General features: G+C 43.0%; 1 pseudogene; it reads right to left on the bottom strand.

Moving 5' to 3' along the window:
* Positions 1-10,090: 10,090 nt before the first annotated feature.
* Positions 10,091-17,537, bottom strand: LOC123942096 (annotated as a pseudogene).
* Positions 17,538-18,365: the final 828 nt, after the last annotated feature.

Raw genomic sequence — 18,365 nt, 5'->3', positions numbered from 1 at the left:
AGCTTTTCTGCACTAATAGGGGAAAAATGTGCATGACCCTACAAATCCTTTGTTTAAAAAATAGTTCTACATTGCTGTTTCTTTTATACTGAACTGTATGGTGATATCTTTTCTATGTATGCTTTTTTTTTTGGAGGCACAATTGACATACAACATTATATTAGTTTCAGGTGTACAACATAATGATTCAATATTTGTATTTATTAGCAAATGATCACCACAGTAAGTCTAGTTAATATGCATTGCCACACACAGTTACAGAATTATTTTTCTTGTGATGAGAACTTTTAAGATTTATTCTCTTAGCAACTTTCAAATATGCAGTCTAGTATCAACTGCACTCACCATGCTGTACATTACATCCCTGTGACTTATTTAACTCCCTTCACCCATTTTCTCCCAACCCCCATTCATCCCATCCCTGGCACCAATTTGTTCACTGTATCTATAAACTTGGTTTTTCTTCTTTTAGATTCTATATATAAGTGAGATCATACAGTACTTGTCTTTCACTGTCTGACTCATCTCACTTAGCAGAATGCCTTCAAGTTCCAACCATGTTGTCCCAAATGGTAAGATTTTGTTCTTTTTCATGGTTGAATAATATTCCGTGTGTGTGTGTGTGTGTGTGTGTTTTGAAGCTAGCCCCATGCCCAATGTGGGGCTTGAACTCATGACCCCAAAATCAAGAGTCCCATGTTCTACTGAGCCAGCCAGGTGCCCTGTATACAATTTACACAATTTTTTTTTTTTTTTGCCCATTTCATCCATCAATGGACACTTTGTTTCCATGTTCAGATATTGTAAATAATGCTACAGTGAACATGGTGGTGCATTTTAGATCTTTTTTGAGTTAGTGTTTTTGTTTTCTTTGGATAGATACCCAGAGTGGAATTGCTGCGTCACATGGTGACTCCATTTTTAACTTTCTGAGGAACCTCCATACTGTTTTCCACAGTGGCCACACCTATTTACATTCCCACCAACAGTGCACGAGGGTTCCCTTTCTCCACATTCTCACCAACATTTGTTACCTCTTATCCTTTTGAAAATAGGCATTCTAACAGGTGTGAGATATTATCTCATAATGATTTTGATTTGCATTTCCCTCAAAATTGGTAATGTTGAGCATCTTTTCATGTACCCATTGGCTGTCTATGTATCTTATTTGGACAAATGTCTATTCAGATCCTCTGCCCACTTTTTAATTAGAATAGTTTGGTTTTTTGCTATTGAGTAATATGAGTTCTTTATATATTTTGGATATTAACCCTTTATTGGATATATTATTTGCAAATATTTTCTCCCATCCAGTGGGTTGCCTTTTCATTTTGTTGATGGTTTCCTTGGCTGTGAAGATGCTTTTTAGTTTGATGTAGTTTATTTTTGCCTTTGTTGCCTTTGCTTTTGGTGTCAAATCGAAAAAATCATCACTGAGATTGATGTCTGGGAGCTTACCCTTGTGTTTTCTTCTAGGAGTTTTATGGTTTCAAGTCTTGCATTCAGGTCTAATCCATCTTGAGTTAATTTTTGTGTGTGGTATAAGTCAGTGGTCCAGTTTCATTCTTTTGCACGTGGCTGTCCAGTTTTCTCAACATCATTTATTGTAGGGATATTCCTTTTTCCACTGTATGTTCTTGCCTCCTGTCATATATTAATTTTCCATACATACATAGGTTTATATCTTGGGTTTCTGTTCTCTTCCATTGATCTGTGTGTCTCTTTTCATGCCAGTACCCGCCTGTCTTGATTACTATTCCTTTTTAATATAGTTTGAAATCAGGGATAGTAATGCCTTGAGTTTTGTTCTTCTCAGACTGCTTTCACTATTCAGGGTCTTTTCTGGTTCTATACAAATTTTAAGGCTGTTTGTGCTATTTCCCTAACAAATGCCATTGGAATTTTGGTAGAGATTGCATTGAACATAGGTTGCTTTGGATAGTACAGACATTTTAACAATATTCATCCAATTCATGAACATGAATATCTTTCCATTAATTTGTGTTGTCTTCAATTTTTTTTATCAATGTCTTATTCTTGTCAGAGTACAGATCTTTCATCTCCTTGGTTAAATTTATTCCTAGATATTTTGTTATTTTTGATGGAATTGTTGTTTTCTTAATTTCTCTTTCTGATAGTTCACTATTTGTGTATAGAAATGCAACAGATTTTATCAGGGCACATGGCTAGCTCAGTTGATAGAGCATGTGACTCTTGATCTCAGGGTTGTAAGAACAAGCCCCACATTGGGTACAGAGATTACGTAAAAAGATGATCTTTTAAAAAAAAGCAACAGATTTTGTTTCCTGCAACTTTACTGAATTTATTTATCTGTTTTAATGGATCTTTTGAGTATGGTCTTTAGGGTTCTCTGTATGTAATATTATGTCATCTGTAAATAATGACAGTTTTACTTCTTCCTTCCCAATTTGGATGCTTTTTATTTCTTTTTCATGCCTAATTACTCCAGCTAGGAATTATAATATTATGTGAATAAAAGTGGCAAGAATGGATATCCTTGTCTTGTTTCTGATCTTAAAGGTAAAGCTTTGAGTTTTTCACTGTTGAGTGTCCATGTGGGTTTTTATTTCCCTATTTAGATTATAAGTTCCTGAAGAATGAGGAGTATCTTACACTTTATCAGTCTCGAGGCACCCAGCAGTGGTGTCTCACATGTCTTAAACACTCAAGAAACATTTGGGTAGAGAGTCAACTTGGCACAATGGAGAAAGTATGCAGGCTTGTGGAATAAGGGAAAGATGAATTCAAATCCCAGCTCTGCCATTTATTTGTTAGGTAAACTCAGTACTTAATATCCTGAGCCTCAGTTTCCCTCTATAACCCCACAGTTTTGAGATAAAATAGGTAAATGTATGTAATATACTGTTATGTATAGATGTAAAATGAGTGCATGTTAACATTAAAGCAAATAATTAAAATGACAGCTTCCTATGATGGATATTTCTTTGCTATCAAAACATCATGATTCCTTTTGATTCCTGCTCCCCTTAGTGTAAGAATAACCCCACTCAAATGTACATGCTGTAAGGTGCCCCAGCAATGACTCTTTTCTGCAAACCATCTTTTCCCTTGAATAAACTTTGCCAAAAATAAATCCGATGAACAACTAAAATAGGTCAGAGCATCTTCTGAATTCTAATTATAATAATATTTCTGCCACAAGAGGGCACAGTGTGACTGTGTATACTGTATGAAAGAGAGGTTAGTATTACACAACAGATACTCTGCCTCAGTAACCATTTTCATTTGAAAATTGTTTTTATATACTTACATTAATTTTATTCTTTAAAGCAAGAATAATTGAAAGCAGCATATTTCTACCACTTCCTTCTGGAACATCTTTTCTCAGGCTATAACCAGTTAAGTACAAACTTAGCATCATTCTCTGTTTAAAGTAGTGATTCATCTCTTTTCCTGGAGTCATTTCCTGTAGGTCCTTAAGAGGCCTTCTAGCTCCAAATTACTGTATATTCCCAGTTCTTGTTATGTTTCCTGCAGGCCATCAAGTTCATGGGTTTTATTATAGCCTTGCAAATTAGCAGGAAAAAATTTACTAGCCCATAAACATTTTATCAGCTTCATCTTGTTCCTGGGGGCAGATTGGTAACAAAACAGCTGAAAGCACTGTTATGCATAACTTACTCGGCTATGAAACTAATGATTGTTATGCAACCCGTCTCTAACTTTTTATTTCCTCCTTGCAAAGGGTGTCAATGTACAGTGGCTATGGGCATGAATGTAACCAAATAAACCCGTGACCCAACACTATGCAATCTGTGGCATGCATGGTGAAAGTGATGCATGCCCAGATGGATTTCATTGGCAAATGGAAATCCCCCTCTCCTGAAAAGTCTGCCTGGCCTCTGCTCAAGGGAATGACTGGCCAGAACATGCCAGTTCCCTCCTTCTCCTCCTTGTCCCTCTGCTCCCCCTACCCTGCACCCAGACGCCTAGAGGGCGAGTGGGCAGAACCTTGGCACACTATTTTATAAGGGTTTCTGATCTCCAGGCTGAGAAGGATGTTTCCACACTCAAGAAGTTGCCACCTGGGTGCTGTGGTGCCGTGGCCTAAGTCACTATCTACTTTTATCCCTTTGCAAAGTCACATGTATTTCTTTGTGGCTGCTACTCCCCATCTCAACTTAGACTTCATCCTGGCCAGCATTAACATGGCTGAGGATAAATATCCTTACCCCTATACTTTGGGAATGTCTGTCCCTTTCTGTAAGAGTAGTTGTGGTTCTACATCTTTCTCTTCATACCAGCTATAGCTCTGCCCCCAGGACCCCAGCGGTCCACCACCTAGCACCAGGTGGGAGAAAAGCCACACAATAATTAGTAATGCATTCAGATGTGCCACAAAAGAGAAACAGTTTCACGTAGGCAAGAGGGCAGGTGAAGACAACCATGGAGAAGAGGCCAGTTCTTTTTCAACCATCAGGACTTCCCTCTAAAGTCAAGGCTCTGCGTAAGTCAGTGGGAGTCTAATTGGTCTCATTATTGGGCACTGGCTCATGATTTGAGCTCTGCCCCATAAGCAAAGGGAGTTGGTAAGGAAAGTGGAGAGTTGGCAGCAATAAGAGAGGGCGGTTGAAAGTAGGATCGCCAGCAGTTCCTTGTCCTGGGTTGCCGAGCAGGATGTGAGGATGCTGACAACATGAATTTCAAGACAGACTGTAGGACCCCCCTTTTCCCAAAGAATATACCAAGAGAGGTGAATTTTGGCCTGTGAAAACGAAGTTCCACAAAGTTTTCTCCACTACAGGATTTCTCAGAGTCTTTCACAGGCCAAAATTTGTATCTCCCAAAGGGAGAGATTATTTTACCACAAAACCTGTTTTTGGAATAATGTCATACAAACCTAGTGTTTTAAGTTGCACACAAGGGAACTGTTTTTCTAATCGTCTAATTTGAACCAATTATCTAAAAGAAAAAAATGTGGACAGCTACATGTAAAAGAATGAAACTACACTGCTTTCTTACACCATACACAAAAATTAAATCAAAATGAATTAAAGACTTAAATGTGAGACTCGAAACAATAAAAATCCTAGAGGAGAACACATGTAGTAATTTCTCTGACAGCAGCCATTTTGGTAGAAAAAAATCAACATCTCCTAGATATGTCTCCTATGGCAAGGGAAATAAAAGCAAAGAGATGTTTTGTTGAGATGGCAACAAAATAAAAAGCTTCTGTACAGCAAACGAGACAGTCAACAAAATGAAAAGACAACTTACTGAATAGGAGAAGATATTTGCAAATAACATATCTGATAAAGGGATAGTATCCACAATATATAAAGAACTTACACAACTCAACACCAAAAAAGCAAATCATCCAATTCAAAACAGGCAGAAGACATGAACAGACATTTCACCAAAGAAGATGCACAGATGGCCAACAGACACATGAAAAGATGCTGAACATCAGTCATCATCAGGGAAATACAAATCAAAACCATGATGAGCTATCACCTTATACCTGTTAGAATGACTAAAACTAACAACACAAGAAACAACAAGTGTTGGTGAGAATGTGGAGAAAAAGGAACCCTGTGCACTATCAATGGGAATGCAAACCGGGGCAGCCACTGGGGAAAAAGGTATGGAGGTTCCTCAAAAAATTAAAGATAGAATTACTATATGATCCAGTAATTCCACAACTGGGTATTTACCCAGAGAATATGAAAACTCTAATTCAAAAAGATACATGACCTCTATGTTCATTGCAGCATTATTTACAATAGCCAATTTACAGAAGCAGCCCAAGTATCCAATGATAGATGAATGGGTAAAGAAGATGTGGTAATATATATAATGAAATATTATTCAGACACAAAAAAGAATGAAATCTTGCCATTTGAAATGACATGGATAAATCTAGAGGGTATAAGGCTGAGTGAAATACTTCAGTCAAAGAGAGACAAATACCATATGGTTTCACTCATGTGAAATTTAAAAAAACAAAACAAACAAAAAAGGAAAAACAAAAACAGGCTCTTCAGTATAGAGAAAAAACCGGTGGTTACCAGAAGGGAAATGGGTAGAGGGACGGGAGAAATATGTGAAGGGGATTAAGAACACTGAGCTTATCGTGATGAGCACTGAGTAATGTATAGAATTGTTGAATCACATATAACATTGTTATATTGTTGTTATATTGTTAATTGTTATATCACATATAACATTGTATGTTAATTATACTGGAATTAAAATAAAAATAATTTAGTTTAAAAATGATAAGTGTTATTCCTTACTAAATAAGAGCAAAAATGGTTTTTCATGTGTCACCAAAAATAAGACTGAGGAATACCTCTAGGAGGTTTTTAGGGGGTTGGAGATAGTATTACCCTATACATTTGCAAATACCCAGGGTCCTAGTGAAGTGTACAAAAATTGCTTTTCATGCAGCTGCATCTTTATCCCAATGAGCTCTTAATGCTTCTCAGATGTCACCTTGTAAGAATCCCCAAGTTCTAAAGACTGGTTTAGAGGTTGCCTGCCCCATGATGTGATAAACTGATAGATGAAGAGGCTACATGTTCTTTAGGCAGGCTCTGACTGCCTGATATCAGGCAGACCTGAAATAACTTGTAACTAGGTGTTGTTACCATTGTCTTTAATAATTGCCATGGTAACGCAAGAGATGAGCATGCAAGAAAATGTTTTGGCTGGGTCATTTGGAGGATAGGGAGTGCTCCTTACCCATCTACAAGGCTTCCATGAGTCCTGCTGATCTTGCTCTGCTCTGCACTGTGAGGGTGATGATGAAGAATGTTGTCCTTAGAGCATGTCTGAGTAAGTGGGGAGAGCCAGGAGTTACCATCTGAATTCCAAACAGAGGAAACCAACCATCAGTCTTCAGCACTCAAGAATAAATGACAATAGCTCAGCATATATTGAATTGGGTTCGTGTGATCTAGCCATAAACCTATAGACATTGTGCACCTATAGAAACTTCCTCTAGAGTGTCTTGTGTGAGTACTTGTGTCAGATTGGCCTAAAAGGTAACCTACAAAACTCTGACCTATGAAACTCAGCCATCTATTCTGAGAAACCAACGTCTGACTTTGAGATGAAAAAAAAAAAAAAAAAACAGAAACTAAAGAGAGAGAGAGAGAGAAGGAAGGAAAGAAGGAAGGAAGAAAAAAGAGAAAAGAATCCATAATCTCCTCCAGAAACCCAGGGAGAGGGAGGAGGTACATACCAATACTTGTGGCCACACGGAGAGAGGACTTAAATGGCCCGAGAAAAAATGTGTCATTCTAAGTGGAGAAGAAAACGGCTATTGTCTAACACTTAAATCAGAAATACTGTATAAACAGCTAACAGCTGTTTTTCAGCCTCTGCTTTTTAGAGCAAAAGCCAATAAAAGAAAAGATGTACTCTTTCAAATGTGGTTTTTGTTCAGAACCCAGATTTTCTACAACTAATTTCCAACCCAGAAGTAGGTTCTGTTTTGGATCGTCTTGTTCTGAAGACCAGAGAAAAGGACAATGTTTAGTGCTACAGCACAGATCTGGACGGAGGCTGAGCCAAACGGACTTGCCATACCACAGGGAAGGCATATACGTGTCCAAGGGAATTTTAGTATTAAAAACCAGAAGCCAGGGGCACCTGGGCGGCTCAGTTGGTTGGGCAACTGCCTTTGGGTCAGGTCATGATCCTGTAGTCCCAGGATCCAGTCCCACATCGGGCTCTCTGCTCAGTGGGAAGTCTGCTTCTCCCTCTGACCTCTCCCTCTTATTCTCATTCTCTCTTTCTCAAATAAATAAAATCTTTAAAAAAAAAATAAAAACCAGAAGCCAGTCCTCTCAAAACGCTCCTCAGTAACTGCATATTGTAAGAAAGAGATGTTCACTTTGCATGCGGAAGTAGGAAACAAGGTGCATGTCTTTGAGGTATTGTTTGATTTCAGGACCCTGAATTCCAAAATCATCAAGGAGAGTAAATGACATGGTTCGTTCTTTTGTTGTCCACATATGAAAGCCACCTGATAAGACCAGGAGGACTCTAATGAGCACCCATCTTGTAAATAAGGAAATTACAGGGAACTTTTTAAAAGGGATATTCAGATGAAAAATTACTAGCTAAGTCTTATAATTATGAAACCAGAGGAATAAAATAACAGTGAGGCGAGGTCTGGTTTATAAACAGACTCAAAGATAAGGCCTTACTTATTCCCTCTCAGTGCCTCTGTTAATGCTGTTTACTCCACCCTGAACACCAGCTTCAGTCCCTTAAAGGAAGTATTATACCTGCTTTGGGTAATAGCTCTTCACTCATCTCTAACTTTTCTATTATAAAAGTGTAATGTATGTATATACACATACGTGTATGTGAGGAGTGACAGACAGAGCTTTGAAATGTTCTCTTTTTCGTATGTTTATCTTAAAATGGTGATGTGCAGGCTGTGTTTGCTTCCGTGTGTGTATATCTTGCTTCTGTGTCCGTATGACCTGAATACTATAAACACATGATACCCGCTCCCAGCATCGTGGCAGAGCTGACCATCTGAAGGCCCTCCTGCTACAATTCTATTAGATCCTAAACACAATGTCATTTTTTTAAAAAGATTTTATTTATTTACTTGACAGAGAGAGAGATCACAAGTAGGCAGAGAGACAGGCAGAGAGAGAGGAGGAAGCAGGCTCCCCACGGAGCAGAAAGCCCGATGTGGGGCTCGATCCCAGGACCCTGAGATCATGACCTGAGCCGAAGGCAGCGGCTTAATCCACTGAGCCACCCAGGTGCCCCCACAATGTCATTTTTAATGTGGGGCCTGCAGAGAGCAAGGGAACCCTCCAGAGTCCAAAGAAATGAGTAGAGAGCTGAAAGTCGAGCAAGGGTGGTAAGGTGAGTACAGGACCAAATCAAACCCTAAGTCCTGGGCCCATTGCAAGGTGCAGAAGCCAAACTCAAGTCCTGGTTTAAAATCTAACCATCCATGGGGCTATATCGTCATTTGAGTCCTGGAGGAACCAAACCAAAAACTCTTTCAGAATAAGTAACTCTGATTTAGGCCCTCAGCACTCCCACAGATCAAGAAAATGAGTTCAGAATCAAACATCACCAAACAGCAAGAAAATAAACCACAACAGGTAAGAGAAAGCAGAAAGCACAAATTCATGCTTCCAAGACTTTGGTACTGGAATTATCAAATACAAATTTTTAAATACTATATATGAAATATGACCAGGCAGATTTGGAAAAGAGCTAAGTAAAACATTTTTAAATGAAAAATATAATTGTTGAAATTAACAACTCAGTGGCTGGAGTAAACAATACCTAAGACACAGCTGAAAAGAGAATCAGGGAACCCGTGTGTCTGAAGAAATTACCCAGAATACAACACAGAGAGACAGAAAGCATATTAAAGAGGGGTGAAGACATGGAGGACAGAATGAGTTCTAACTCATTCTAACTCATTCTCATGCTGATCCTAAGAGCCCCAGAAAAGACTAGGGACAATAGGTGAAAGGCATTATTCAAAGAGATAATGAATGAGAAAGTCCAGCACTGATGAGTGATAGGAATCCACAGAGAGGGGAGCACAACAGAGACTATGCAGGATTAAAAAAAAAATTAAATCTGTACTAAGACACATCTAGTCAAACTGCAGAATGCTAAACTCAAAAAGAAGATCCCCCTGTTGTTGAAGGCAACAAGGGGGAGAAAAGGCAGATCACTGACAAAGAAACCTATAAATGCGTCAAGAAAAATGGAAACCAGAAAACAGGTAGAATAATATCTTCAAAGTGATAAGAGAAAAGAACCCAGAAATGCATGTGTGGCAAAAGCTGCTTTTAAGAATGAGTGTGGAAGAGGTGCCTGGCTCAGGGGGTTGGGTCATGATCTCAGGGTCCTGGGATCGAGCTGCATCGGGCTCTCTGCTCAGCAAGGAGCCTGCTTCCCTCTCTTTCTCTGCCTGCCTCTCTGCCTACTTGTGATCTCTATCAAATAAATAAATAAAATCTTTAAAAAAAAAAAAGAATGAGTGTGGAATAAATCATTTTTAGATAAACATGATATATGAAGGAAAAAATGAACAATATGAAGGATGCTATGCTTAAGCCTCCTTCTGGGCATCATACCAGGAATGCTTTTCTGTGAAGGAAAAAAAAGATTTAAGCAGGAGTTTAACATTTACTTAGTTGAGTGACAAAGAGGGTTTTTGGTGTTCTCTGACTCCCTGGGAATTCAGGAAACAATTGAGTTATTGGTGGTTTAAAATGTCAGAGAGCAGTAATCACAATGTGCTTCCCACTCTCAATTACTTCAAGTATTGTCTGATTTTGAGGCTATTCTTGAGAACTAAATGTTTTTCTAGTATATATTGTGCAGTTTCCACGTGCTCAGTATGACTAATGCATTAGTCACAAGTTATAAAATGAGACACTCAAGAAAAGACAGTCTTGGTCTCTGGAATGACTCTCTTCCCAATACTTAGTCCCCCCATCCCCCACACCCCCCCCCCCCCCACCAAACCAATTATTGTCCCCTACCTCTGATACTGGCTCTATTCTGGACAAAAGATACCTCCAGAATACAACCTATTGCTTCTTGGAGCCTTTACTTCCCTAAAAAGCTCCAACATGGGCAGACATTCTTCCTGTATTTCTCATTCCTTTCCCTATAATCTCTTGTCTACTAGTGGGGAAATGTGTGAGCTCAGCTGTTAAGAGAAGAGAAAGGGGGAGACAGGAGAAAAACTTAGCTAGGGTTGACACAAGTCCAACAAAGATATTTTAAGCTGTAGTTTTTGTAATATGGAAAAGCAGGGACCAACCCAAGTCTCCACCAATTAGGATCCAGCTAAGCAAATTTTAGCAAACTTTAACATCTAAAAAAAAAAAAAATGGAATCTGATCTTGCCATGGCTGATGACAAATGCAAGCCTCTGTGGACTCTGGGTCCATGTGGCTTATGGGATCACATCCAACTGCTTACGTAAACCCATGTCAAACTGATAAACATAGATCACAGACTCAATTGTGCACCAGGGTTACAACTGGTCATGCAGATAGAGGGCTGAGAACTAATAAAAGATACAGATTTTTCTAACTTATTAATTTGTTACTTATTAGTAAATTTATAGTGAAAATGTTTTTATGTTGTTTCCAATGCTCCATGAATTTTTACATGTTTTTCCATAGAAGAGATACAACTTTATTTAAAATGGCAGACTAAAAAAATATATATGTTATGGTAAATATATTACAGTGTAAACAGGAGACAGAAACCACACAGTAATCTACAAGGGAAGTTAACTATAAGGAACTATTAACGGGGAATTGGAGTACAAGAGATTGGCTAGTAAAAGTAAAGACTGCTCTACAGAAAACAGGAATAACAGGCACAGAGAATAGCTGTTGCCCTTGTGACTAAGACAGAACATTCAGGAAGAGGCCACCTCTTCCTAAGACTGAGATCTAGACCTTATTGGAGAGGGTACAGCCATGGCGCTCTGAAAGAGTTCATAAGGGGATGCACTGGTGAGACTTTCCAGAGACCCGCTGTCTGGAGTAGCGAGGAAGCCATCCATTGAACAAGATACCATGTCCTAGAAATCATGACCGAGCTTTCCAATGGGGTGCCAGGGAAGACATCCAATGAGAGGTAGCCCACCTTTGGCACTCCATTGTGACCCTCCTGTGGGGGTTCCAGCCGGAATCGTTCACAGGGATGGCCCCAGGAAGCTGCCCACAGGAAGGCCCCATTGTGGCCGGCCAGCTGGCAGGGCAGAAAGAGCCACGCAGGCCACAGGAGCGTGCCAAGGCAAGCCCGCCAGAACCAGACAGAGAAGCCCCAGCCTCTCCCAACATACCCGTCTACTGACAGAACTGCACACCACACTAGCTGGCAAAGCAGAGCCACGCAGAGGGTCCTGGTCCATTATTGCAGAGCAAGTAATGAAAGGTGAATTGGGATGCGATAGGCGACCAGTTGGCAACTTCCACAAGGAATTTAGCTGATGGCTCTACCTACGTTCATTCCAGGTTGGAAGGCCTGGATTTTCCTATCGGAGAGCCAAGCCCGTGCCGGAAGCCTGGGCTGCTGAGCAGACAGCTGCGTGAGCTGGTTCTCAGCCTCCCTGTGTGCAAGAGCATCTATGAAAGCCCGCTGACTTTCCTTACAAATCATTCCTGGTCTACCCAAGGCAGGATGGGCCAAACGGATCTCCCAGTCTGGTTATTGTAAATGCACATCTAACAATACAAATGGGTCTTTTAGCTATGTCAAGGAAAAGAATGAAGTGAGAATACTGTAGGAATGAGTTAAGAATAATGAACAATGAATAAGTTTAGTGGTTAAATAAATGCCATTCGTGGTGTAAAATTTCTGCAGCATACCTTGGGACAATGTTGTGAACAAGAAAGAGCACAGGCTCGGAGCGATTTACTGATTGCATCAGCTGGGGCAAATTACATCACCTCTCTGTGCCTCGGTTTTCCCTTCTGCAAGTGGGGATAATGACAGTACCTGCTTCAGAGGATTGTTGGGAGGACTAAGGAGTTCATGGTAAAGCTCTGCAGACCAGGTAGCACAGAGCCCCCAGGGAGCCAGTTATTTGCCAGTTATCATTGTGAATATTTGAGAACAGATACACTCAGGCTGATGTACCGAGGCCCCTTGCAAGTCCCTTACAATCTCCCCTCTCTCCTCCCATAAAACGTTGACCTTCCCCTCCAGTGCTGTTCTCTGGGGGGCAGGCAGGCACCGGGCAACCGCGGAATCATGCCGTGTATCCCCTCCATTCCAGTGGTCACCCAGGACACTGGCTTAGCGCTCCTCTGTCATCAACGCTGGACAGAGAGGCTGAAAGCCAAAACAAGTAAACTGGCCCCCACAGAACTGATCCAAACGGTCTGGGGCCTGGCAGTACCGGTGGAAGGGCTTGAAAAGAAAAACAACCAAAAACAACACACAGGCTTGTCTTTGTCATGACTGACCCAGCTCGCAGCCAGGCATGGAAACAGAGCAGCTTTATGAGAAAATGCCTTTCTTTCCACGTGGTAATTGAATCCAGTTGTGGCTTGAGGTTGCACATGAATGAGTGGGGTTTAAGAAACGTTTGCTTCTTCGATACATCTCCTCCAGCTGAACAGTCTTTTCTTTCTATTGAATTGTCCTTAAGCAGGGTGTTAAAGCTCCCGCAGACCATAAGATGCTTTGGGATCTGGCTCTCACGCTCACCCTAGAGATAACTGGCCATCCCGAAGGCACTTCAAAAACTAAACTCGTGGGCGAAGTCCAAGATGGTCCCTCTGGATCCTGGACCCCGCTTTGTAGCAAACAGTGTTTGGGGCAGTTTGGGGGACAGCTGAATGTCTGGAACTTGTTAGATCAACTTTGACAGAATTCCTCTTCAAAGGGGCCCTCCTTATCTGATTACCATCCTGCCTCCGGAAAACCCCCACAGGGCAAGTGGGCTGAGGCTAGGACAGGATGTTTCGGAGTCCGATTTGGTTGCGTCTTGTCCCATGGCTACTGCTGCCCGCTGACAGCATGCTTTGCTCCACTAATGAAACGAAACAGTCCCTGTTCTAGCAATTGCCACCCACGTGAGGACAGCAAGTCTTCCACCGCCCAGCTGGAGTCCTGCCCTGGAGCCCTTGGGGCACACATTCAGAGACCTTAGCCAGAAACTCCTCAGTAAAGCATGTTTTTAAAAAATTTTTAATTATTTTGGTATTCTTGCACGATGAAATGCTCCACGTGGGAAGTAGTGTGGGTTCAGTGGGAAAGGGTACATTTCCTTTAGAAACATAAAAGCAAAAGATATTGGGCATTCACTCCATGTACTAGAGTCTGATGGGCAGACCTGACACCATGTTGGCAGTCTCTCCTGTCCTCCGACTATGAGCTGCCTCTTCCAGCCTCCCCGGGGGAAAGGCTTTCCACCCGGTTAGGGCAGGGTGCAAACACTTGGGGGGCACAGACCTCAGGGGCCACCCACAGAGGTGTGGGCGGGGTGTGCAGAAGCCACCAGGATGGACAGTGCAAAGGCATGGGGCCAGTGACAGTGGGCACAGGTACCACCCCTTGCCCAAGGATTGAAGGCAACCAACCACTACTAGATCTAAAGAGAAAAAGCAGTGACAACGCCTACGAGGGCAATTCCATAGCAAGGAGCCAGGGGAGCAAGAGCCCCCCACCCGCCTCGCAGGGGATCTCCACCAGCAGAGCCCGCCGGAAGCTGGGGACCGAGGGGGCCTGTAGATGGCCCCACATAGGTCAGCCTCTCAGGCATAAACAGGTCAGCAGAGGGATGTGGAAGAGCCAGTGGGAGACACACCCAGCACACACACCACACCCGAACCTCCTAGAAGGTAGGGCCTAGGTTTTACTCCTCATTATATTCAAAGGCCTGGCACATAGTTGCTCCGTGGTATTTGTTTCTGAACAAATGCATGAAGGAGAGAATGAGAGCGAACACACATCCATGAAAACTATCAGTGGCAGAAGAAAAGTGAGAGGAACGGGGGATGACAGTATTCCCAAACCAGAAATTTTCACAGGAAAGGGAAGGCACTGTGGACTGCTTAAGTGGAAAGGGCTTTGTGAAGAAAGTAGGAAAGCCGGGTCTTAGACGAAAGGCACGGTTAGATCAGTGGCGACACCATGCCAGGTGGAGGAAACAGAACAAGCAAGAACCCAGAGCCATGTGTTGAGGAAACAGCAGCCCAGAGTGGGAGGTTTGCACAGAGATCAGAAGCTGTCATGGGGACCAAGTTCCAGAGGCCACAGAGTGGTGGCCCAGGAGCCTGTGACGTGCCCTGCGTGCCATGGGCAGACTCAAAGACCCAGAGAGCTGAGCACGCAGTAGTCACACCAGGGAGGGGATAAACACCAGAGGTTCCAGATAGGGACACCTGAGCAACAGGAATGAGAAGGAAAGGAGAGAGAGGAGCCAAGTGAGAGAGAAGAGAAGGACTCAATGCATTGCTGTGGCGGGGGATGGGGGTAGACCATGACCACAAGAGGCTGAGAGGCTGGGGAATGACTGAATTGGTGATGGAGGACCCCGTCGGAGCTGTGCTCTCCCCATGGGCCACCCTACCCACCAGTCATGTCTGTGGCCACCTATCACTGTCGCCACAAGAAAACTGAGGCAGCTGCCAGACACTCCCCAGCCCTGCCACTAAAGTCCTCTCCTCAGACTTTGAAAGCTCCCAATGCCAGACTTCCAGGATCTGTGGGGAGCAGGCAAGTTCAGTGGGGGGGAGGGAGGAAAGGCAGCGTGTCAGCCCCGCCCCACCTCCTTCAGGCCTCAAAATAGTACCCACGTGGGTACTGGAGGGGGATCCTAGCCCACACTCATCTCCCCGTCTCCACCAGGATGACGCGGAGGGTTTGGTGGGAAGGCAGACATGTCTGTCCCTGGGGAGCCTGGCCCCCCAGGAAGGCCCACCAGGGCTGGAATTCGGAAGGATGGGCATGGCTGAAATCAGGAACTACTGTACGTCCCAGTTGTGAGGGGCAGACCCATCTCCAGGCCTCTCTGGAGCTTCTCCCTTTGCCACCTGGTGCCCTGCTCAGTCACAGACTCCCAGTCACCTGGGCCTGTGCAGATGAGCACAAGGTGTGAGCTCGCAGGGAAGATTTCCCCTAGAGACCTCTGGAGCTCACGCTGGCTCCACTGCCATACCTTCAAAGACACAAAGTGAAAGAGAAAGACCTGAGCACTGAAACCTTTGTTGGTTTTCTGAAACTGAGTGAAAGAGGAAAAAAATGAAGGCAAAGGGAAATTACACCTGTAAATGAAATCCTGCAATTTCTGTTTATTTGAGGCCAAAGTTTCTAAGCTCATAACCAAGCACCTGGTTGTGCTGGCCCTGGGGGGACACAGAACACTAGATGCCCAGGGTACAGCCCCAGGTCTGTTTCAGGACCCCAGGCTGGCCAAATACCTCCCACCTCCTCCTGCGTTCATGTCCCAGGCTGCTGGAACAAATGCCCACCGACATGGCAGCTTAAAACAATCACCACATTGTCTCACTCATATGTGGAACATAAGCAAGAGCACAGAGGACCACAGGGGAAGGGAAGGAAATCCAAAAGGGGAGAAATCAGAGAGGGAGAGGAACCATGAAAGGCTATGGACCCCAGGAAACGAACTGAGGGTATCGGAGGGAAGGGGTAACAGGGTGACGGGTATTAAGGAGGGCACGTGTTGGGATGTGCACTAGTTGTTATAGGTAACTAATGAATCGTTGAACACCACATTGAAAACTAATGATGTACTATACAGTGGCTAACTGAACATAATTTTAAAAAAACAATAGAAATGTATTCTCTCATAGTTCTGGAGGGCAGACGTCTGAAATCGAGGTGTTGGCAGGGTCATGCTCCCTCCAGGGGCTTTGGGGAAGATTCCTTCCTTGCCCCTTCCAGCTTCTGGTGGTACCAGGCATCCCTGCCTTGTAGCTACACCCCTCCCATCTCTGTCTTTGTCTTCATATGGCCTCCTCCTAGTCTTTTTGTATTTTCTCTCGTGTCTATTGCAAAAGTACTTGTCATTGGATTTCCAGCCCACTGGAGAATCCAGATGATCTTATCTCAGGATCCTTTCATTACATCTGGGAAGACCCTCTTTCCAAATAAGGTCGCATTCCCAGTTCCAGTGGTTACAATGTGGACATACCTTTTTGGGTGCCATCATTCAACCCACCCCTCATCTTTATTCTCCCCCTGCCTCTGGATCCTTACACTCAACCTAGAAACATGGTCAAGTTGCCGCATCAAAAGAAAAATAAATTCTTTCTATCCCATTGCCCTTTCAAGCTGGGCCATCCTTCCTTTTCTTTCTACATTGAGCTACTGATCTCTCTCAAAACGAATCTGTATTTGTTACCTCCATTCATGAATTACCACTTAATTTTTTCCTGCTTACTTTTTAAATCAGTTTCTTTCGAGCATAGAGAGAAGTGTCGAGAATAGTATGACTTTTTTTTTTGGCATGTATTTTATGCAGAATTTACTCTGGGACCCTAAGTTTTGTTTCTTCACTTTCTTTTGGGGTATCTTTTTCTTCTCTGCAACCTTCTGTTCTGATTTAGGAATGGTCTGCACTTTTCCAATAAGGACCAGCTCAGTATGGCAGGGAGAGCTCACATAAGGGTTAATCCGACCCTGAGCCCTGTAAATTCTACACCTCACCATGGGGCTTTGTTCACCTAGATGTGCTCGAAGACCAGAGAATCTACATCTAGCCCCTTGAGTGCAGCAGTACTCTCTGTATTTTTCAGCATGTGCAGTAACAATTCAGCACTCAATTTGGGCCACTGACCCTATGTCCAGCCCCGCTATTTGGCTGGGCACACCTTACCCACTCCACCATTGTCGTGACACAATGGCACACACTTCCACAAAGTGATGTCCTTCAGAGACCCGGTGGCTTTTCCGATACACGTACCCTTGATGGCCTGGGCAGTTTCACGTGTGTTCTTAAAGTGAACATGAAGATTTGAACCTTTTGGTTTGTATGATTTTGTAGGATTTTCTGGGTCAAGTGAACAGAGAGCCGTTTTCAGAGATCATCTCAGGCCACTGGTGAGAAGAGATGATTTTTTTCAATGTTTACATTTTTTGCCCACTTACATGTTTTTTTGTGGTAAAAGGTGACACAAAGTTTGCCATTTTAATCATTTTTAAATGTACGATTCAGGGGCACCTGGGTGGGCACCTCAGTGGGTTAAGCAACTGCCTTCAGCTCAGATCATGGTCCCAGGGTCCTGGGATCGAGCCCCACATGCCTGCTTCTTCCTCTCCCTCTGCCTCTGCCTCCTCCTATGCCCTGCCCTGCTTGTGCTCTGTCACTCTCTCTCTTTCTCTGTCAAGTAAAGAAAATCTTTAAAAAATAAATGTACAATTCGGTGGCATTAATTATAGCCACTTACTTTTCAGTGTTCTGTCATTTGGTTTCGACCCCCACCACTGTCCTGTAAGCATTCTCTCAGGGATCAGCAGCTCCCGTCCTCAGCCTTCTCTGCCCCTTTACCAAACTGGATACTGCTTCCCACCCCCTTCTTAAAACTCTTCCTCAGCTTCACAGACGGCTGTTCTTTTCCAGATGGACTATTTCTCTAACTCCTTCCTCCCATTCCCTAAATCAGCATTCTTCAAGGACTTGCCCAGTTCCCCTTACTTTTGATTGCTCCCTTAGAGACCTCTCATATCCTCATCCAGAGTTATGGCTCCGACCAAACCCTCGGTGCAGGCATGGGCTAAAATCATAGCTAATAGTTTAATGGGGCGCTTGGGTAGCTCCGTTGGTTAAGCTTCCGACTCTTGATTTAGGTTGTGATCTCGGGCCATGAGATGAGCCCCACGTCAGGCTC

This window comes from Meles meles, chromosome 5 (assembly GCF_922984935.1).
Source record: "Meles meles chromosome 5, mMelMel3.1 paternal haplotype, whole genome shotgun sequence".
In the NCBI taxonomy this organism is placed as follows: domain Eukaryota; kingdom Metazoa; phylum Chordata; class Mammalia; order Carnivora; family Mustelidae; genus Meles; species Meles meles.
This window is presented reverse-complemented; position numbering and strand designations above follow the sequence as displayed.